This window comes from Cheilinus undulatus, linkage group 5 (genome assembly GCF_018320785.1).
Source record: "Cheilinus undulatus linkage group 5, ASM1832078v1, whole genome shotgun sequence".
NCBI classification, from domain to species: Eukaryota; Metazoa; Chordata; class Actinopteri; order Labriformes; family Labridae; genus Cheilinus; species Cheilinus undulatus.
Genome location: NC_054869.1, coordinates 6,206,862 through 6,230,232, shown reverse-complemented (window position 1 = coordinate 6,230,232; position 23,371 = coordinate 6,206,862).

The window sequence follows — 23,371 nt, the reverse complement described above, 5'->3', positions numbered from 1 at the left end:
TTGAACTGATCAAAAAGTCAATATCTCGTCCTGATAGTTGTCTCCGCGCTTGGATTTTACTGTTCCAGTGGTGTTGAGCAAATGTTTCATGTCCAGCTGCACTGTTGACTTCATTTATCCTTTATCAGATCACTCTCAATAAAAGGCAATACTTTAGCCACAGGTTGTCCAGAGTGTCTTCAATAAAACAGACTCATAAACAAGGGGAAAGCTGCACATGTACTTTTGTGTCTTGTGTGTTTGCAGATGTAACAGCAGGGTGGTGGATGTGGTGAAAAACACTCCCATTAATGATAAGAGCCAGGCCTCCCTGTCTGATCATTAGCAGGATATTACAAGCTGCCATATAACTGTCAGGTCTCAATGATGAATGAACTTCGATTCCTTTCTCATTTTGTTTGAACTGACAAACACCCACAAGCGTCCCCAGGTCAAAGACTTTATACACTGCTTATCAGATCCTGAATAATCACTTTAATAACCCAAACATGATAGTGGAGCATAGGAAAGAAATTAAATGTGTTCTCATTGAGTCCAAACACAGAAGAGCATGGGTAAATAGAAACCCAGATTCCAAAAATGCTGGGACGTTGTGTAAAATCTGAATAAACACAGAATAAAGTCGTATGCAAATCCTCTTCAAACTATATTAAACCAAAAACAGCACCAAGACAAGATGCTTGATGTTCAAACTGTGAGCTTTAGTTATAATTTAAAATGTGCACACATTCTGAGTTTTATATCGACAGCATGTTCCAAAAAATGTTGGGACAGGTCAGGTCAGGTATGGACGCATAAACTGGCCTACTGATGGCTATCGTCCAGGCTCATGTCTCCAGGTAACCTCCCAGCTGACCCCTCCTAGAGCAGGTTGCCCCTGACATCTGGTCCAGCCCACCTGATCCTGGGCACCCAGTATGGGGTGAGCTGGATCAGACCCAGGAAAGCAGGCCAGGTGCCCGTGGTGCAAAGCTGCCACTCCTGTATCCAGCAGCGGACTCCTTCCTATCCTCACTCTCCTGAGCAGGTCAGCATTAGACGTGTGGTTTTGCCAACGATACCCAAAGATGCGCTGAAGAGAAGTTGTCACAAAGGAGTGTAGCCGGTGCCCCCAGGAGGACCAGGCCCAGGGGGGACCACTCAAACTTGCCCAGAGAAGCCATCGCCTGATACACGAGTCCAAATCTGCAGTTGATCTCAGCTTTGCGGTTAGAAGGGTGGATCAAGCTGGGGCGGGAAAAGACTGAGAAAGTGGTGGAATGCTCAAAAAAATACCTGGGACATTTCACAGGTAAGTGGGTCAATTGGTAGCAGATTTGTATTAAAGGGGACATATTTTACCCTTTTAAGACAAGTTTATATTGGTCTCAGAGGTCCCCAAAACATGCATGTGAAGTTTGTTGCTGAAAAAACAGTCCAGTATTGGATTTTTGCATGTCTAAAAACCCCTCTGTTTCAGCCCCATTCAGAATGAGCTGCTTCTGTGTCTGTGGCTTTAAATGTTACTGAGCTGTCTGACTCCGCCCCTGACCACACCCCTCTCAGGAAATGGATGTGGCTTTATGACTTTCTGAAAGGTGGAGAAAGAGAGTCGGAGGGAATGGATTTTTCTGCTACTTGAGGGGATTGTGGACAAGCCAGGGGCACATATTTCTGTTTGAGAAGCCTGAAAGTGATTTTTGCATATGTCCCCTTTAAAGGAGCGCCTATGAAAGGCTCAGTCATCTAGACTGCATGGGTTAATAGACCAACAGGTTATGAACATTACTAAACATGCAACTAAAAGACAGTGAGAGATTTGATATCTACAGTCTGTAATATCCTAAAAGTGAAAAAAATCACATCACATAAAAACTAGTACTGAATGCCTGTGACCTTTGACCCCTTAGGCAGCACTGTTGAATAAACAGCATCTTTTTGTGATAAATATGATAGTGTTGGCTTGGAAACACTAGGATGTCTCTGCATCTACGAATGGAAATTAAGGCCTTGTCCACACGGAGACAAAAATGAGATATTTCTGTTTTGTTCTGTAAAAGTGGCGTCTTCGGTCTCCCACAATGCCGTTTCCATGTGGATTAAACGTTGATACGACAAAAAACCTTTACACTCCAGAATTTGTCTCCGTGTGGACAGGGCCTAAGACTCTACCATGCAAACTGGAAGCCATTTATCAACATCTTCCTGACTTCTGGACACGGACTGAACTAAAGTGGGAAAGTGTGCTTTGGTCTAATGAGTCCACATTTCAGTTTAAGATAATAAGATAATAAAATAATAATAATAGAAATGCTTGTCCAGTCCTCCAGGATAATTAAGAAAAAGCGCATCCAGATTATTGTCCATGCAGAGTTTAAAAGCCAGCATCTGTAAAGGTGTGGGGATGTATTAGTGCCTACAGCATGGGTAGCTAACACATCTGTGAAGGCAGCATTACTAATGAGAAGTAAGCAACATACAATATACTTCCATCCAGATGATGTCTCATTCAGCTTAGAAATGCCAAACCACATTCTGCACAACAGCATGGCTTCACTGTAATAGAGTCTGACCTGTCTACCACCAGTGTTAATTTCATTGACTGAAACTATGACTGAAAATATTCATCAACAGCCTTTTGTTCCATGACAAAAACTAGACTAAGGCTGTGTCTGAAACCATTCACTCGTTCCCTACTCCCTATCCACTCTATAGTGAGCAGGCTATAGTGGACTATACAGTGGACTCAAATGCGAAACACAAAAATGATATCAGACATGACTCCAGCCGCGAGCAATGACGTCATCGCCGTCTCACATTTAGCAGCAACAGCTCGTAGATTTCCATGACAACGGCTGAGGATTGAAATTAACAGTAGAATTTCAATGAAACTGACACTAAATGTGATGTATTTTCCCCCCAAAATAAAAATACTAATGGATAAAAAGCTTGTGTCTTTAGTGGCAAAATAGTGTACATTTTTGTGTGTAATGTAGCTTATTTTTGCATAAAGATGATGGTCTCATGTCTTTCAATCCCCAGATTTACACTGTTTTAAATCCTTAACATTTTCTTACAGATTTGGTTAAAACCAACAAACAAAAAAAGTATTAAATAAAGTTTTTATATGTGTTCCTGTGTTTCATTCATTCATCCATCATGTTTGAAAGCAGCAACCACGATGCATGATGGTAAATATTGCTGGACTAGTGACCATCGGTTGTTCACTACTTCTCAAAATGCATTGTGGGATAGAATGAGTGCACTATATAGTGAATAACAATGCTCTCTCAGGATTCAGACACCACTACAAAATGGCGTTTTCACTATATAGCGAACAGGGAGTGATTTCGGACACAGCCTAAGACTAACAAAAACAGATCTGTGATGACTAAAACTGACAAAAAGTAAGTTTAGTTTTCATCAAGATGACTAAAACTAGACTAAGATGCTAATGTAGTTTTCTACGGACATTCAAAATCCATGATATTTCTCCACTGTGGGTAAATCTGTCAAAAAAAAAAAAAAAAAAAAAATGCAGCTGTAGCTATTCTGCCTCACAGCTGTAGAAAGCAGGGACCCCAGGCTGCAGAGAACATACTAGCATGATCGGGTACCAGATTTAGACAAGAAAATAAATTTAAAGACTAAAATATGACTAAAACTAAGATGTATTTCATTTAAAGACTAAAACCAAGACTAAAATTTAAAATAGCACTGTCTACAACTAACAATGTATGGCACATTATATAACACAGCATACAATAATGGAAACCCAGCACTGTAGAGCAATTTAAGAGCAAGAATGGAAAATAATTTCATTTCAGTACTTCAGTAATAATTAGTGAGACATTTACAGAGTGTTATTTAAAGAGAAGGTCATGAAACACAGTGGTAAATACGCTCCTGTCCTAACCCAGCTATTTAACTCTCAGGCCCTCCTTGAGCCCTTTCAGGGCTTTTTGATTGTATTTTTTACCCTTACTTTGGCACTTATCATGCTAAAATGATGATATTTGACACAGATGTTCATATTTTAATGAATTTTTGAAATGTCATTATCCACACTGTGTTGACAAAATTTTCCACTGTGTAGACAAAAAACTCACACGTTCCCTCCTAGAGCCCTTTTAGGCCTCATTGACCACCATTAAAACCACTTATTTTCATTCTACTGCCACTGCAATACAGAAATAAGACATCCTGGTAATTCCTCTGTAATTCAGTCATCCAGAGGTAAAAAAAACATTTGCATACCAAAAAAATGCCGCCAAATTTTGCCATTTTTCAATGTTTGCAGAGTGGCATTGTGGGCGATAAAGACCTTGTTTGAACTGATAGGATACATCAGAGACTGTAGGCCAGTGGAATTAATTATCTCAGCTAAAACTACTTTGGGTGTTTTCTATGGATGTCAGAGTCTGGTGAAAAATTAAAACTATGAAAATGAATTCACATGCAATACATGATGAGGACTGGAGTTAAAGGCCAAAAATTAGAAAAAGTTTTTTCTTTCATGTTTAATATTTCTAAATATATCCAATGTCCTAAAAGGGCTTTAAGAGGGAGAGTGTGATTTTTTTTTTTTTAATTTTGTTATCACACAAAACTTAATAGTACATCAAGATCAGTGTTGCTGCTAATCATTGACATATCCAAGACTGATAATCCCTGCACAAAAAAATCTACTTAGCATTTTTCAAATAGAAAATATTTCATTTTAAATATATTACTTTTAAATATACCTGTACCAATGTCCTAAAAGGGCTTTAAGAGGGAGAGTGTGATTTTTTTAAAGGAGGGGTAAGAAGGGTTAAGAAGACATTTCAGGCATTAAATTCACAGTGTGTGTATATCTATATTATATTAATATTAATCGTATTCTGTTTTAATCACATCTTACATAATGTCCCAACTTTTCTGGAATCGGGGTTGGAAGAATAAAAATAAGTAGTGAGAGTATCTTATCCAGCTTTATGAGAAAGGAATCCTGTTTTGTGTTGAAATATCAGCAGAAAGTGGAGAAATGTAGTCGACTGTAGTGATCATTCACACAGACTGTGTTCTACTGCCATCTAGTGGCAGAGCACTGAAAATGGAGGTATGTTCAAATGACAGTTTCAGAAAAAAAGAAAGAAAAAAGAAAGGAAAGAAAGAAAACTGGATATTGTTTGGTCCTAGTTGCACAAAAAGAACAAACCCAGTTCCAAAAAAGTTGGGGCGCTGTGTAAAATGATGTGAAAATCTCATAAACCCATATTTTATTCACAATAGAACAAAAACAACATATCAGGTGTTAGAACTGAGCCATTTTACTATTTCATGAAAATCATTAGCTTTCTGTAATTCAATGACAGCAACACATCTCAAAAAAGTAGGGACGGGGCAACAAAAGGCTGGAAAAGTAAGCGGTACTAATGAGAAACAGCTGGAGGATCACTGACAGGTCTGTAACATGACGGGGTATAAAAGGAGCATTTTAGAAAGGCAGAGTCTCTCAGAAGTAAGGATGGGCAGAGGTTCAACAACTGAAAAAACTGTCTGAAAGTTTGGAACAATTCCAGAAAATTGCCCCTCAGTGTGAAACTGCAGAGACTTTAAATCCATTGATGATATTATGTACTGTAGCTGGGGGGATATTCAGAGCAGCTGGAGAAATGTGTGCAAGGGACATTGTTGAAGGTCAGTATTGGATGGTCCTGATCATCGTGTCCTCAGTATTAAAAACAGGCATGATTCTTTACTGCAGGGGTTTTCAAAGTGTGTGAGAGTGAGCCTCCCCTAAGAAGAACTGATTCATTCAGTGGACCCCCGCCCACATAAAGGATTCAAATTTAAAAAAAAAATTAAACAACAACATTTCAAATATTTATGTCTAATCTTTAAACATTTCTAACATTAATATATTTTGGATATTTTGGTTTGCAAATGTCTTTAAACATCTGCCTTTTCCTCTTATTCAGCTATGATGCCATTAAAAACCCTTTTTCACATTTTTTGGGCCATGTTACAACTTCTTTTTGCTTCTTTTTCTCTCTTTTTCACATTTTGCCCATTTAAGCTACCTTTCATCATTAAAAATCCCTTTATTTTTCCAATTTCTCTCATTTTTGCGACATCTTTTTGCCACTTTTTCCCAAGTTTTCCCACTTTTATCCTATTTTTTTTGCCTTTTTTTGCCACTTTTTGTCCATTTAAGTGACCTTTTGCTATTAAATACCACTTGGTTCCATTTTTCCCATTTTTTCCCACTTCTTTTTGCCATTTTTGCCCTTTTAAACAATTTTTTTTGCCACTTTTTGCCCATTTAAACTACCCTTTGCCATTACAAACCACTTTTATCCTCTTTTTTTGCCCATTTTTGCCACTCTTCACTGTTTTTTGCCAATTTAGGTCCATTTCCACTCATTTTTTGTCACTTCTCACAAATTTTTGCTACTTTCTGACCATTTTCCTACTTTTTCCTCCCCATTTTCACCCATTTTTTGCTGCTTTTTGACAATTTTTGCCACCTTTAACCTATTTTTATTGCTACTGCAGCTGTTTTTGCCTCTTTCTACTTCTTAGATTGTGGCTCTTGCAAAGGTATTTTCAATAATTTGGCTCTTTGGTTGACTAATATTGCTCTATAGCATAGTCCTTATGCTGTGAAAATTGTGAAAAGTGGTTCAAAGCGACAAAAATGGGTTGAAGAGGCAAAAAAGGGGGAAAAGAAAAGCCAGATAAACCAGATAAACTGGTCAAAAACTGGCAAAAATGAGTTCAAAGTGGGACAAAATGTCTAAACATAAAATACAGTTGCAGAATGTTTTTTAAATGGGCAAAAATGGTGAAAAGTGGCAAAAATGAGTTACAGAAGTGCAAAAAGGGTGCCAAAATGGATGGAAAATGGTGAAAAGCTGTTAAAAAGTGACAATAAGGGTATAAAATGGAAAAAAGGTGCAAAAATTGGCTAGAAGTAGGAAAATGGGTTTCAAAAGTGAATCAAAGCCTGTTTTATCATAATTGATTCATACTTTTATGATACCTCTATCTAACCAACATGATCATAAATTACTAAAATAAACTTCTGAATACAACCTAAAAAAAATGATAAAAATGCCCTCAAGTGGGTTATCAGTTACCACAAACATCTCCCATCTGAACTGTTTGGGCCCGGTTAGGAAGTGACAGGACCAATCAGAGACGAGGGGCAGCACTTTCAGGCGCAGCAGAGTCGTGACGTAAACAAGCAGCAGCAAGAGCTGGTGCAGTTATGGAGGCAGAGATTAGTGTGGATGCTGCTAAAGCGCCAGTTTTATCAGAACTTGACGACATTTCTCCATTAAAAAAAGAACAAAGAACAGCAGCGAGTTGTTTTCTTTTCAAAACAACAAAAGTCGAGCACTTACATGTGTATAGTCGCCATATTTCATGTTATTCCTCAGTAGCTGTGCACGCACAGCTTGATAGCGGCTACGTCACGTGTTTTGTTGCTCTGATTGGCCCGTAGAGATGTGACAGGCAGAACGTTTACCCAATCATACTTCGAGTTTTTTTCAAAGCCTCTGCCTTTTCTCAAACATTTCCTATTGAAGCCAGATGGAAATGTGAAACAAATTCATATGGGGTGTCAGGTTGGATTTTTGGGATTTCAGTAGAAAGGGAAATAAACATTTCAGTCCCAAAAAATTGTAATTTTCTTGCTATAATGTGTTTTCAGGCTTTAAGGGGTTAAAACTAGAAAAAATGGGCATAGAGTGGGGAAAAGTGGCATAAATGAAGAGAAACAGTGGTGAAAAAAGGTTAAAAAGCTGCTATTTCGCCGATCCAGCACACATGCATTGATGTCATCAATAAATTATGACTGTGGAGGGCCCAATCACTGGGTTTCTGAGTTGAAAAAAGCCCCTGAAAATGATATTTGTTGTTAAATCTAATTGATTTTGACTTATGTTGAATTATTTTCCAATAATAGATGATAATAAATTAACCACAAAAGCCAAACGTGACATATCAGTAACATTTTCTCTCCTTGGCATTAGAGATAGGTGTATTTTTTAAAGTCACATGCTCTACTGAGTCTGTGTAAGGCCCTGCCATAATTTTGCTATGAGGAGAAATGGGTGTGGGCTCTTATGGGTTAAATGGAAAGGAGCATCTTCTTACAAGTTATAATTCTATATTTGTCAGCCGTCTTATCAAAGCTTTTATCATCACTGATCTTTAACTACTACTGTAACAGACAGGTCATCATTCTTGGGCTTGCTGGGAAGAACAGATAGAGGAAGCCTGTGGGCAGAAGAGCAAAGTGTACTCCACTGTTTCTCTGTCAGCCACCACACGGGGGCAGCACACCCCTGCACTACACGTCACACCACATGAGCTCTGGCAGCATTGCATCACAAACAAGGATCACACAGACAAGCCACTGTCTCATCACAGAAGGTACTGAATGTACAGTATTGACTTCCTTCAGGGAACAGGAGTTGAATGTTCTGACAGGGTTAAAGGTTATGATGCCCACTGTCAGAAAAGTACATTCATTCATGTCTGTATCTACATGTCAGTCCTGTGATTGACTGGAACCAGTCCCTCGCCTCTCGCCCAGTGACAGCTGGGATAGTCTCCAGCCCCTGTGACCCCCAACAGGATAAGAGGTGTAGAAATGGATGGATGGACATTGATGTACTGAGTAGGATGGACCATGAGGTTGACAGGTGGATTTGTGCAGCATCAGCAGTTTTGCATGCGCTGTACCGTAACGTTGTGGTGGAGAGGGAGCTGAGCCGGAAGGCAAAGCTTTCGATTTACCAGTCAATCTGTGTTCCAACCCTCACCTATGGTCATTAACTCTGGGTAATGACTGAGAGAATGAGGTTCAAGCAGTGGAAATTCCTCAGGAGGGTGTCTGGGCTCAGCCTTAGAGCTATGGTGAGGAGCTCAGACGTCCATAGGGATGGGGTTTTGTTACACCATTACCCTCCAAAACCCGGTTGATCGCCAATTTTCCAAAGCAGTAGCACATGCATGATTTACAATACCTCAGACAGTTCCTGGCATTTATGTCCCCTCCAGAACATTTCTAATCCAGGCACAAAACGCTGTGTTTATTCAGAGCTTTGGCACTACAAATCCACATTACTATATCCACTGTTTGTCATGTATTATTGGCTGTAGTGACAAATCAGGGTCTCACCGTCCATCTGGAGGCCTATAAAGAGCATGTGCGCTCCTACAAAGAAGCTCTCTCCAGAGCAAAGTCCAGCTACTACTCATCCCTCATCAGTGACCAGCAAAACCATCCCCGGATGCTCTTCTCCACAATAAATCGCCTTCTCCGCCCCACTGACAACCTTCATCCCCCAGCCAACTTCGACCGCTGCTCTAGGCACCTGCAGTTTTTCCAGGATAAAGTTGCCTCCATCCAGCAGCAACTTTCATCTGGACCTCCACCTCAGGATTTCACTTCACACCAGGACACTGCTCCTCCGCCTTACTGCCGTCTTTCCTGCTTCACACCCGTGGACACTCTCCAAGTGGCCGAATGGGTCAAGAAGGCCAAGGCATCCACCTGCTCCCTCGACCCCATGCCCACATCACTGGTGAAAGAATCTCTGTCTGTTCTGTGCCCCATCATGGTAGACTTCATCAACACCTCATTATCATCTGGAATTGTCCCCTCATCCTTCAAAACTGCCTCAGTAACCCCCATCATCAAGAAGCCTGGGTCAGACCCGGAGGACCTCTCCAACTATCGACCGATCTCCAACCTTCCCTTCATCAGCAAAATTCTCGAAAAAGCAGTCGCTGCCCAACTCCAGCAACACATGTCCAACCATGAGCTCCATGAACCTCTTCAATCAGGATTTCGCACTCACCACAGCACTGAGACCGCCCTTATCAAAATAACCAATGACCTCCTCACACCTGCAGATTCTGGACACATCAGCCTCCTCATTCTTCTTGACCTAACCGCTGCCTTCGACACAATATCCCACACCATCCTCCTTGACCGCCTGTCTCACCATCTTGGCATCACTGGTACAGCTCTCTCCTGGTTTCACTCATATCTCTCACAAAGAAAACAGTTTGTTACCATCGGCACCTCTCACTCATCCCCCAGTTAACCAGGGTGTGCCTCAAGGCTCTGTTCTTGGACCTCTCCTTTTCACCATCTACATGCTTCCCCTTGGACACATTATTCACAAACACGGTCTCAGCTTTCACTCTTATGCAGATGACACCCAACTCTATCTCAGCACCAAACCATCCACTCAGCTCCCTCCCCACTCCCTGGTAAACTGCCTCCACGACATCAAAGCCTGGATGGCCTCTAACCAACTCAAACTCAACAGCAATAAAACAGAGCTCATGGTGGTGGCCCCCAAAGCGCTGCTGCAGAAGGTTGGAGATCTCATGCTCGATGTGGATGGGACCTCCATCTGTCCATCCTCCGAGGTCCGAAACCTGGGCGTCATCCTGGACTCCACCCTCTCCTTCCAGTCCCACATAAAGTCTGTCACCAAATCTGCCTTCTATCATCTCAAAAACATCTTCAGACTCCGACCATCACTCCCTGATTCTGTGGCTGAAACACTCATTCATGCTTTCATAACCTCCCGCCTGGACTACTGTAATGGAGTCCTGTCTGGAGTTCCCAGCAAAACCCTGGACAGGCTTCAGTACGTCCAAAACTCTGCAGCTAGAGTTCTCACCCGTACTAGACCCTGGCAACACATCACTCCGACCCTCCTCCACCTCCACTAGCTCCCTATCAAGTCCTGTATCAACTACAAAGTCCTCCTCCTCACATACAAATCTCTCCATGCTCTGGCTCCCCAGTACCTTTCTGATCTCCTCCATCCATACACACCATCCCGCAACCTTCGATCTTCAGACACCGGCCTACTTTCCATGCCCAAAACCAAACTCCGAACCTATGGAGACAGAGCCTTCAGTGCTGCAGCTCCCACCCTCTGGAACACTCTTCCTGCAGACATCCGTAGCGCTCCATCTTTGGACATTTTCAAAAAACGTCTCAAGCACCACCTGTTCACCACAGCCTACAGTCTTCACTAAACCACCCCTTACACTCATCCTACCCCTCACATAGTTTGTCCATGTATATGTGTTCCTGTAAAGCTTCCTTGGGTTTCTTGAAAGGCGCTATATAAATTCAAGATATTATTATTATTATTATTATAGCCAAAGATCAACAAGAGTCAAGATGGTTATCTGCCATAATGAAAAGAGGACGTTTGCACTCTTAAAATGGGATTCATGCACATTTATCCACTGGAATACCAAAAGCATGCAAAATGTGACTGGTTTTACAGCGCCAGTTGATGGCGATAGGTTCTGTTGGGTGTTAGTTAGCAGTTTTTATTTTTTTCTCCTGGGTCTAAAGAAGCTAAATGCAGATGTAAGGCTTGGTCATTGTTGTCAAAAAATGGGTAAAAAAAAGTAGGAAAAAGATGGTATTTAATGGCAAGAGGTTGCTTAAATGGTGAAAAGTGGCAAGAAATGGTGAAAAAGGGCAACAAAAAAAAGTTTCCCTTTTTTAAGGTTTTCTGGGGGAATAATATTTAAAATGAAGACATAAAAGAGCCACAGATAGTCCCAAAAGAGCCACACGTTGAGTCTCACTGCTCTACAGGCATTTTTACATAAAATTACAGGCAGATTGAAAATAACAGAAACTGGCCTGGGGTTCCAAGGGTTAAGTGGATATCAGAACAAGTATCCAAACAGCTTTGCACTCCCCTGTGGTTTCAGTTTTCAACACCAGAGAGTGCTGCTTAGTACCAAAAGGATTTTAAAAGGAGTGGGACAGAGACACGGGACAGCGGTACACTCAGAGCCTGGTTCTAGCCGAGGCTTCAGCCCATTAAAATGGGGTTTATTATTACCAGTATTACCATCCAGTCACTCTTAACATTACTATACAGAGTATGAAGTCCTCCATAGAAAAAGAGAGAAAACTTGTTGTGATTTGATGTTCTTTACTAAAATGACCTCGCCGATGGCTCAGGTCACACTCCATGTGGAGAGACCTTCATCCTCCAAACTGGGCGCCCAGGGTTCAAATCTGACCTGACCTGATGCTCCTTTCCCACGTGCAAATCCACCCTCTCTCACTCCTGTTTCCATCCAAGGCATTTTGAAGCTTTCCATTATTACAGGCACAGCATGTACAGACACATTAGCTTAAGAGTCATCTTTATTTATGATTGCGTCCCCTTCCTCTCTCTTCCTCATGTGCTCAAACACAACAGGAAGAAGGACAGACCAGGATGAAGAAAGAGAATGTTAGTTGCTTCCAGTACATCAGTGTGTTTTTATCTCCCCTCTCTTTGTGGTTACAAGTCTGGAGGTTACAAGAATGTTAAAGGCATGTTCCCATTTCTGCAGAATAACTGACAGTAATCATTCTCCTGTTTTTAGCAGAATCGGCAGAAAGAGACAATAATGCTATGGAAAAGGTGATGAAAGCATTCAAAACATGGCAGCAAGGGTTAAAGGAGCTAAAAAGACTTGAATTGATGTAAGACTGATAAAAAGGGGCAAAAATTAGATAATAGAGGCAAAATATAAGGGGTAAAATGGCAAAAATGGTTTTAAAGTGGGGAAAAGGGGATTTAAACAGTAAAACATGGGTTAAATAGAGACAATGAGAGGTGGAAATGAGCAAAAATTGGTTAATAGTCGCATAAATGGGTAGAAAGTGATGGAAAGGCTTTAAAATGTGGGCAAAATGGCAGAAAAAGTGGCAAAAAATGGCAAAAAGTGTTAACAGAGGCAATACATTTTCAGAAATTGGCAAAATTTAGATGATACAGGGTTCAAATGTGTCAACATGGGTAAAAGGAGGCAAAAAAGACTTAAATTGATGCAAAATTGATGAAAAGTGGCAAACATTAGATAATAGAGGCAAAAATAGGAGTAAAGTGGCAAAAATGGGCATGCAAATATTGAAGTGCGGTTAAAATTGGCATAAAGGTAGTAAAAGGGGGTTTGAAGTGGCACAAACAGGCAGAAAAAAAGTGGTGGAAAGGCTTTAAAAAGTGGGCAAATGACTGAAGAGTGGCAATAATAGGTCAGAAGTGTGGTGATTGCACATTTTTCTGGTTTTATTTTGGTGATTTTCTGAAGACTGTTTCCTGTGTGGAGCGTTTGTGATTGGGTGTTTCTCCTGCACTGGCTTTCCTGGCACCGACGCACCTTCACCTAATCCCAGCAATCACCACTCACTCCTAAGCTCAGGTCAGAGGTCTCTCCAGCACCACAGTATTCCTGCACCTACGTGGTATCTTGGCCTCTCTCTAGTGATCTAAAGTTTACTCTCGACTAATTTTGATATTTATTGTGTGTTCTTGTGACCTGTACCTAATCCTGCTCTCCCTTCGCCTCTTCCAGCGCCTCCATGTGCCGCCAGTGCTCAGCCCAGTCTCTGCCACGCTGCCACACTCTCTCACCAGATTCACTCACAGCCTCCTCCAACTCTCACGCATCCCTTGGACCTTGGATTCCCCCTCCCTTGCTTCCGCGTTCCCCCTAATAAAACCTTTTTAACTGCTTCATCTGTCTCTGGCTGTGCTCTTGGGTTCACCCTAAGACTGCTGATTACATCTGATCAACACGAAAAGAGGCAAAAGAGTAATAGTAGAGGCAAAAATGGGTCAAAAGACACAAAAACAGGCAGAAAAAGTGGCAACAAATGGGATGGATAAGGTGATTAAAAAGGGTTGAAATGTGACTGTATGGGTAAAAGGAGGCAGAAAAAGGCTTAAATTGATGCAAAATTAATAAAAAAAATGGCAAAAATTAGATAACGGGCAAAAAATAGCTTTAAAATGGCAAAAATGGACATGAGAACTATTGAAGTGTGGTTAAAATTGGCAAAATGGGCATAAAAGTCATGAAAAGGGGTTTAAAGTGGAAGAAAAGGGGTTTAAAGAGGCAATCACAGCTGGAAAGTGGCAAAAATTAGTTAATAGTGGCTCAAACAGGCAGAAAAAGTGATGGAAAGGCTTTAAAATGTGGGCAAATGGCTAAAAATGGCAAAAAATAGCTTGAAAGAGGCAAAAGAGTAGTAAAAGTGGTAGCAAAAGTGGATCAAAAGTTACAAAAACATGCAGAAAAAGCAGCAAAAAAGTAGCAGAAAGGATTAATGGAGGTAAGACATCGGCAGAAAGTGTCAAAAAATGGGATAGAAAAGGTGATGAAAAGGGGTTAAACTGTGGCAGTGTGGGTAAAAGGAGACAAAGGCTTAAACTGATGTAAAACTAATAAAAAGTGTGAAAAAATGAAAATAGAGGCAAAAAAATGGCAGAAAGTGGCAAAAATGACCGCTGTATTGAGTGCAGCTGTTCATGCAAAGTACCCGACAAGCCTAACAAAGCTCCGCAGGAAAGGTCAGGCCTGCAGCCCACACGCTGCACACATGTGCCCGGTATCAAAGCCGTGATGGTGGAACCGCGTGGCAGCTGCACACAGCAGAACAGGAAGCTGGTCTGAAACGGGAAAAAGATGAAGGAAAAAACTCAAGCGAGAGACACAAGGACTCAAGGGCAAGAGGCTTGGCATGCTTTCTATGCTGCTCTTTTTAAGAGCTCTGAATCCCTCATGTCATCACTTCATGAATCTAAAATAATAAGATTGTATTCTTTAATCTTCCTCCTTTTTAAAAAAATAAATTGCACACCTGGTACACCGTCACAACTCTCACATACATCTTATTTTTCCTCAAATAAAGACCTCTGTCTCCCCAGCCCTCCCTCTGTGGCGGGGTGAGTTCTGGGGAGACGTGCAGCACTACTTGTAAGCAAGGATTAAAAAAGGCCTGGGTCTCCACGAGGAGGCAGTATGAGAAAAGCAGGCATAGAGTTATCAGAGAGGCAGAGAGCTTCTCTGTAGACATAGGGTACTTCTCACTTCTCTTATTATAAGGCTTGGGTCTTTGGTGTGAGTCTTTTCCTTGAGTCTTAGTCCCGGCCACCAGAGACTCATGGAGAGACCGAGGAATCGACACGGAAGACTGAAGCCATAAGACCGACAGTTAACGGTCCATGGGACATCCTTCCCCTGCAGCGTCACTTGAAGCGACGTCAGTTTATGAAGACGGTGCGGCTGATCATCAATCAGCTGATCATCAATCAGCTGATCAGCTGTCAGGAGTAAACATCAGAAGTTTTAAAGGCTCAATAACTGATGGGCTGGGATTTAAAGAACTGTTTGAAATAAGCATTTATAGTGAGAAATTGAGAATATATTTCATAAAATCAATATTAAAGAGTGAATCAGTACGGAGTTTAATGTTTGATTAGTTTTCTGATTCACCTTCAAACATCAAACATGTTAAAAGCTCATAAAATCAACAGAGTCAGACATAAATCTGCCCTTTCACATCAAACACTGACATCATTTAGATGTTTTTTCTACATTTGGTCGGTCATAGCCTTAATGTAGTCAAAAGATAGTCGCAGGAAATTATTAAATTATTCTGTCCATCTGATTTAGTCCAAATTTAGCCGCGCCCCCCACCCACACCCACACCCACACACACACACACACACACACACACACCACTTTTTGGCCACTTTCTACCTGTACTTGCAATTGTTTTGCCCCTTTTTTCCCATTTCTGCAACATCTTTTTGCAACTTTTGGGCGATTTAGGCCATCCTTTGTCATTTGTGGCCCATTTTTGTCCATTGATGCTCCTTTTTTTAATCTTTTTTTTTTTTTAACCTGTCTGCTACTTCAACACATTTTTGCCCCCCTTTTTTCTATTTTTGCCACTTTTGTGCCACCTTTATCCAACTTCAGCCTCATTTGCCCATTTTTGTAACATGTTTTTGTAACTTTTTGCCTTTTGTAATTTCTTACTCATGTTTGCCACTTTTTTGCAGCTTTTTCGCCCATTTTTGCCACTTATGCCTATTTTGCATTGTTCTGACTCCCTTTTGGCCATTTCTGACTCTTCTGTTAGCCACCTTACCCCACTGTTGCATTTTATTACACTTTGCTCATTTTTTCTCTGACTTTTAGCCAATTTCTGCATCTTCATTTTTTTTTTTGCCACTTCCCACTTTTTGCCCTTTTTTGCCACTTTCAACCCATTTATGTATTTATTTTGCTATTTTGACCTATTTTTTGCCGCTTTTGTCCTGTTTTCCCCTTTTAAACCCATTTTTGCAACTTTTTAAAAAATTACTTTTTGCCCTGTTTGTGACTTAAATGTATCTTTTTGCCCATCTAAGACACCATTTATCATTTTTTGCCCACTTTTGTCCATTTCTACTGCTTTTCACCAATTGTTGCCCGTTTTTGCCCATTTCTGCAAAATCTTTTTGCAACTCTATGCCTGTTTATACCACCTTTTGTCATTTTTTTGCCCATTTTCCGCGATTTTTTTTGCCCCTTTTGCCCATTTTTGCAACATGCCCCTTTTCTTCATCATTTTTTCCCGTCTTTGCAAATTAAACCTATTTTGCAACTTTTTTCCCTATTTTTGCCAATTTTTTGCCACCTTTAGCCATCTTTATCCATATTTGTCCATTCCATTTTTGCCTATTTTAGCTGCTTTTTATTTCTTACTCATGTTTACCACTTTTTTTCCTGCACTTTGTCAATTTTTATCAACTTTTTGCCCATTTCTGCAACTTTTTTTTTGCTATTTCAACCTATTTTTTGCCACTTTTGTCCTGTTTTTACCTTTTTGCAACTTTTTAAAATTACTTTTTGCCTGTTTGCAACTTTTTACTGAATCTTTTGTCAACTTCTTGCCTACCAAAGACACCCTTCATCATTCTTTGCCCATTTTTGTCAATTTGTTTTGCTGTTTGTCAATTGTTTCCCCTTTTTTGCCCATTTCTGCAACATATTTTGTAACTCTTTTCCTCTTTAAGCCAACTTTAGTCATTTTTTGCCCATTTCTGCAACTAATTTTTTAGCCACTTTTCACTTATTGTTTTCTCTTTTCACAATTATAAGATCATTTTTAGTGCTGTCAAACAATTTAAATTTTTAATCAAATTAATCACAGCATTGCTGTGGATTAATTGTCATTAATCATGATTAAATCACATTCATTTTTAATCTATATCAATCGCATTTCATTTTGCAAGCTTGGCGACGCGTTAGCCAAAGTCCTGGCAGAATCCCCGACAAACGTATGCTTCACGCTAATGTGGTATTTTAAGCTGGAAGTGCTTTGAGGAAAAGAAAACTCCTTCCTGCATAATGTGCATAATACTTAATGTCGGTTGACTGTTCCATCTTGTTTGTTTTTGTACTCAAATTTCCCATCGAGAGGGCCAACGTGCTGTTTAGCTTCTTCCATATTGAGTTGGTTGGTCACTACAGGTGCAACGGCCCATTTGCGCATGCGCAGCGGCATGCTCAACGGTAACCCTACTTGGACAAACTGCCTGAAATCATTGCCAGAGACGTTTCAGGGATTTTGAGTCAATCTGCGCTGTAGATGGGTTCATTGTGTTAAAATTTTTAATCAGATTAATCATGATGATGGATTAATCTTCATTAACGTGTTAATTTTGACAGCCTTAATTATTTTACAAAAATGTTGTTTCATTTTCTTCTCCTTTACATTTGTGCGGATTGTGAACCAGCTATGTAGTATGGCATTAATTTCCTAATCATTTGATTCAAAGTGCCCATCCACATTGTTACATCACTAATAAAAAGGTAATTTTGAAAAAGGTTATATAACAGCATAAATAGATGAAATTATTCATTGCTGCTTTGATGAGAGTGGTCACTATTAAGGTTAAAAAAGAAATAGTGTTATCTAAGTCTAACTTCACAGTGGACGATGATTTTGGTAGGGCTCTCCCCTTAAACCCCCCCTTATGGGCGACCTTGGTCACACCTGAGTTCAATCACTCGCTGTGTATTTCTGTGTTTTTCTGTGTTTTGCCAGTTCAGTGACTGTCTCCTGTGATTCCCTCATAGTCCTACAGTGACTTTTGGAGAGCTTTTGTACTTTGAATTTATATATTTATTTATTTTTTGAGGATTTTTTTTTTTAATGATTTTTGCCTTTTTGTTGAAAGATTTTATTGTACTTTTGCATTTGGGACCTCTTTTGTTGGACTTGACAGGACGTGACAGGCACAATAATACACCTCTCTCTTTGTCACAAGCCAGTCTGACACTCAGACCCTGAGACAGTTCTGCAAAAAATGTGAAAAACTAAGAAGGACGGCTGTTGTAACGTCTGTCCTGCGTGATTCCAAAATCCTCCTGCCCAAGGACGACAGATGTAATTACCTCTGAGTCTAATAATTAGTGAATGGTCCCTGTCAAATAAATTAAACTAAATCAAGCTTGTGAAGTTTCCCTATTTGGCTTCCTCCTCACACTCACTGACCTTGCTGTGCAAGCTGCAACCAGGACTGTCGCTTCTTTTATGTTTTTTTCCTTTCCTTTAAAGTTGGCTAACATTTCTGATTCTTCTTCAGCACTTTGAACATCACTTGTACATGCTTTATTTGCTCTACTGTCTCTCCTGTTTGCAGTTTGTGATTCAGTTTCCACACGAGGACATTGGTTTCATAAAAAAGGCCCACAGTGGCACATCCTCTTCTCTAGAACCTAAAGGATCTGTCTATGCTGAGGTTGTCCCCGCTGCCTCTCTTCCTCCTACCAAGGCCTACCGACCGCCCTGTGAAGAGATAAACTTTGCAGCTGTTCATATTGCAGACGACATAAAATCCCTACTACCCTCTGGGAAAACACGGCTGCACTCGGCGTTCACTATCCTCCAACTCCAACCTCTCACACATACCTGTGTTTCAAATTCCACTAAAATGATTCCCAAATAACCTGCTTCCTGCGGAAATCAACCCAAGGGCATTTTGGACGGCTGTTCATAGGACCCTCAAAACTGCTCGACTCATTTTAGATAATTGGCTCAATCAGTAAAACACGTAAGGGGGGCAGTGGCATCCATGGGCCCCCCATCCTGTGCTCCAGTGATGTTCTCAATGAGGACAAGAGGAATGCCTTAGAGAGGTCTCACCTTCCTACCCACATCAGTAGTACCTGGCAAGCTTGAACTGCCCAGAGATCTCCACCAGTACCACCATAGGCTGAAACTGCTGGATTATTTTTTTTTTTTGCCTTTTACAGGGTCTTCCATTTGGGAGCTGGAGTCAGGGCCCCTGACTCCATCTATCCAGGCTACTATCAACACATTCTCAGCGGATAGCTCCACTCTAACAAGACTGAGTTAGCAAAGCATTTTTGTGTTTAAATGTGCCGTGAAATTCTGCTTTCAAGGTGCGATGGTGATGACAAGTGATTCTGAGGACCGATGAGACAAGAGATGTAATTATTTCCAAAATCAATAGCATGACTTTATCCAACCAAACTGGAGCCTTTCAAAAAGAGATTTATTTTTCCCTTTTCCACATTAATCTGCTTGCAACATTTGAAAACCAGCTGCTGAGACCTGACAAGCTGGACTGCTGGTGACTCCATCAGACAGCTTGATTCCAGCTACAAGGGCTAGGCGATTCACTCCAGTCTATTTTGAGTCTATCTATTCCTATACTTTTGCTCACCAGAATTTGGTGTTTTGTTACAAATAAAGCTATATTCAAAGTTGTGTATCAGACCCAGATGTAAATAAATTGTCAAACCCAAATGTTTTCAGTCTAAAGTAAAAATAAATTCAATGGCCTCACTGTTCCAATACTTTTAGAGTTGAGAGTATAAGCAGAAAAAAAAATTATGAACTTTTACAATGTGACAAATTAAAAAATTCAGAGTTTTATTAGAACTTGACAACATTTCTTTGTCAAAAGAAGAACAAAGAACAGCAGTGAGTTGTTTTCTTTTCAAAAATGACAGAAGTCAAGTACTTACATGTCTATAGTCACCATGTTTTGCATGGTCAGTAGCTGCGCACGTGCAGCTCGATAGCGGCTACGTCACGTGTTTTGTTGCTCTGATTTGCCCGTAGAGATGTGACAGACAGAACGTTCATCCAATCACGCTCCGAGTTTTTTTCAAATCCTCTGCCTTCTCTCAGTTTCCTACTGACACGCCAGATGGATGTGTGAAACACAGCCATCTGGCATGTCAGGTTAACCCTGAAGTGAGTCCAAAATGTTGGCTCCTAAGTGTCTCATCATCAGGGGCATAGCTAGGGATTAAGGGACCCCAGAAAGAACATTACACAGGCCCCCCCTTACCTGGCGGGCAAAGCAACAAATGTTGCATCATTTTTAGAAATATCTATGCATTTTGATGTGTTTTTGAAACATAATTTCCCAATTTATGAGCAATATTTTTACTTTGGTTAAACCAAATTTACTTAAACTACAGGAGTAATGTATAGATTTAGGGTTTCTCCATAAATTGATCATTTGCAATTTGCAAAACAACAAAACTAGAAAAGCACTCGGAGAGCGTAGACCTACGCCATTAGCCCTATCTCCCATTAGTGAAGAATCCTTTTTAAAAATTCCTGGATCCGTCCCCACGTGCCCCCCACCACGGCATTCACCAATTACTCCCTCCCAGGTGGGGTGGAAACACGATGAGGCAAAGCATTGGCTTCACTACGGGTGCCATCAGATGCACCCATGGTCTCACTAGACGACTGGAAGTCATGGCAGAGGCTGAATATTCCTCTATTCCTCCCAGCATTGTGAGTATTCTCGCTACAATTTGCCGTCTTTCTCTCTGTTATGCTCCGACTCGTCTCCTTGACCAGACGCGCATCTTTCAAACTCTATAAACTACAAAACTTGGAATAGAAACACACCCAAAATGCTGCTGCTGGGACTGAAGTTACTCATGTTCACCACCTCCTGGTGTAAAGTGGTAACAGTGCAGACCTCCGCCCTATCTCCCAACAGTACAGAATCCTTTAAAAAATTCCTTGATCCAGACAGTGATCCGGATCACTCCCAAAATCTAATCAGTTCTTCCTTTTGCCATTTCTGACATTTCCTGAAAATTTCATGAAAATCCGTCCACAACTTTTTGAGTTATGTTGCTAACAAACTAACAAACAAATGAACAAATGACCAAACCCACCCGATCACAAAACCTTCTTGGCGGAGGTAATAAGGATAGGATTTGTGAAACGTATGTAGAAATGTGAGTTACTTTACATAAATCCACTAAAAAGTGAAATATTTGCTTTGAAAGTTTAAGGAAATAGAAGAATCTTAATAAAAACAACCAAACAAAAGTGAAAAATGTATGAATGGGGGAGGGACACTGCCATGTCATATTTTGGTGAGCGGATTTTTCCCATCATGCTTTTGGTGAGTTGTTTTGATGTTGTGTATTCTACAGCTATCATTGTAGCCATTCCTTTGCTCATGTTTTTGTTAAATTATTGTTGTTTTTGTGTTTAACCCTTTTGCACCATGAGTGAAGTCATCCACTAAGTCGGTCACTTCCTGAGTGTAGATGAAAATGGATAAGACAATGTATGAACTCAGGGTGCATCCAAGCTCTGCATCGGTGTCTTAGATTTACTTGCATCATTTTGCAGGGCTGGACTACACCACAGTATTTGATACAGATGCTGATTCATTTAGCTGCTTTTGAATCAATAATGGCACCAAGAAAATATAAATAAAAAGAGACTTTTCATTGCAGGTTTCTCAAGGGCCCCTCCCAACTGTGGGCCCAGGTAACCAGTACCCTTTCCCCCCCTGTGCTACGCCCCTGCTCATCATTACTGTTTTAGGTTCACTCCTTTAATGGTTTGCACATCTGTACTTCGGGATTGCACACAGCATGCTTTTGTATCCAATCAGACAGAAAGACAAAAAATAGAAGCAAGGGCAGGTGATGGAAAAACCAGGAGAGGGAGGAAGACAGAAAGTGTTTATAATGGGAAAATCTCAAGACGAAATGCACTTAGCTTAGTGTTGGCAGGAGTTCATTAAATATGAGTGCATCAGATTATTTTTAATGGTAAAAATGTGAATTCTGGGGGTAAATTAGGTACTCAGAGCTCATTAAAATAATAATATCAACATAAGTGTTGATGACCCTAAATATTCCCCAGGAAGAACTACCAAGAATAGAGTAATCAACACTTATTTTGATGTTCTCAATTTAATGAGGCTGAAGGGTTCCTCATGCAGCACAGATAGTGACTCAAGGTCAGGGTTGTTAAGACTAATTTGCTTTGCGGTCATACTGTGTGATTACTTTTTGTCTTGCTTAAATGTGACAAATATGCAAGGGATAAAAGCCATCCAAACCTCCCTGGTCCTTTGTGAAAAAGTAACTGCCGCCCCTTCCCTTGTTAAAGTCCCTGTAAAGTGAAAATAAATCCGTATTTCAGGGAGATTTAGTGAGATTTTTGAATTTCAGAGCAATCCTTCTATCATTCCAACAGTATGAAGACATATGAAAACCTAATATTAAAGATGATAACACTACTGCATTAGCCTCTGGACCTTAGAAGTCACTTTTACATCAGTTTAGACTACCCTCCTAAAGTACTGGAACAATGAGGCCAATGAGTCCTTTATTTTTGTTGCAGACTGAAAACATTTGGATTTGACAGCTTTTATTTTGCAGGTATTCCCATCTGGATCTGATACACAACTTAAAATCTTATCTTTGAGACTTAATATCAAGTTGCAAATCTTAATATTAAGTTGTAAATCCTTTGCTTGCAATAACTAAGTTTGACTTGGCCAGTCTAAACCCTTCCACTTCCTGCCCCTCATGAACTCCTTTGTTGTTTTGCCGGTGTGTTTCTGGGTCATTATCATGCTGCACGATGAAGGATCTCCCAATCAGTTTAGTTGCATCATTCTTTAAATTGGCAGACAAAATGTTTCTGTAGACTTCTGAGTTCATTTTCCTGCTGCCATCATGTGTTTTATCATCAATGAAGATTAATGAGCCCGTCCCAGAAGAAGCCATGACATTAACCCCACCGTGCTTCACAGGTGGTCTTTCGATTATGAAGAACATTAAAGTCTGACTGAGCAGAAGCCTTTAACTAACAGGCTGTTAGTAAGAAACATGTTTGAAATCCATCGTGGGTTCAGTAAAGTTTCTATCAAGCTGATTGTTAATGAGCGTCAGGTTTGATCATTAGCCTTCACATTGAATAATAAGGCTAATAAATAATTTTATAATAAAGCATTTGCTGGTAGAAAGAGTCTACATGTCTGTTTTTACAGACTGCTGGTTTCTCTTTATGTTCAGGTGTTTGTGATCCCACACTAAGACCAAATACTGTAAATGTGGATATTTGAATAGAGTATAAATTTACAAAGTTACAATCAGCTGTTTATGCCTCCTGACAGCTGATTGATGATCAATCCAGACCATCATCGTAAACTAACGTCGCTTCAGGAGACACCGCAGAGGGAAGGGCGTCTCATGGGCTGTTAAA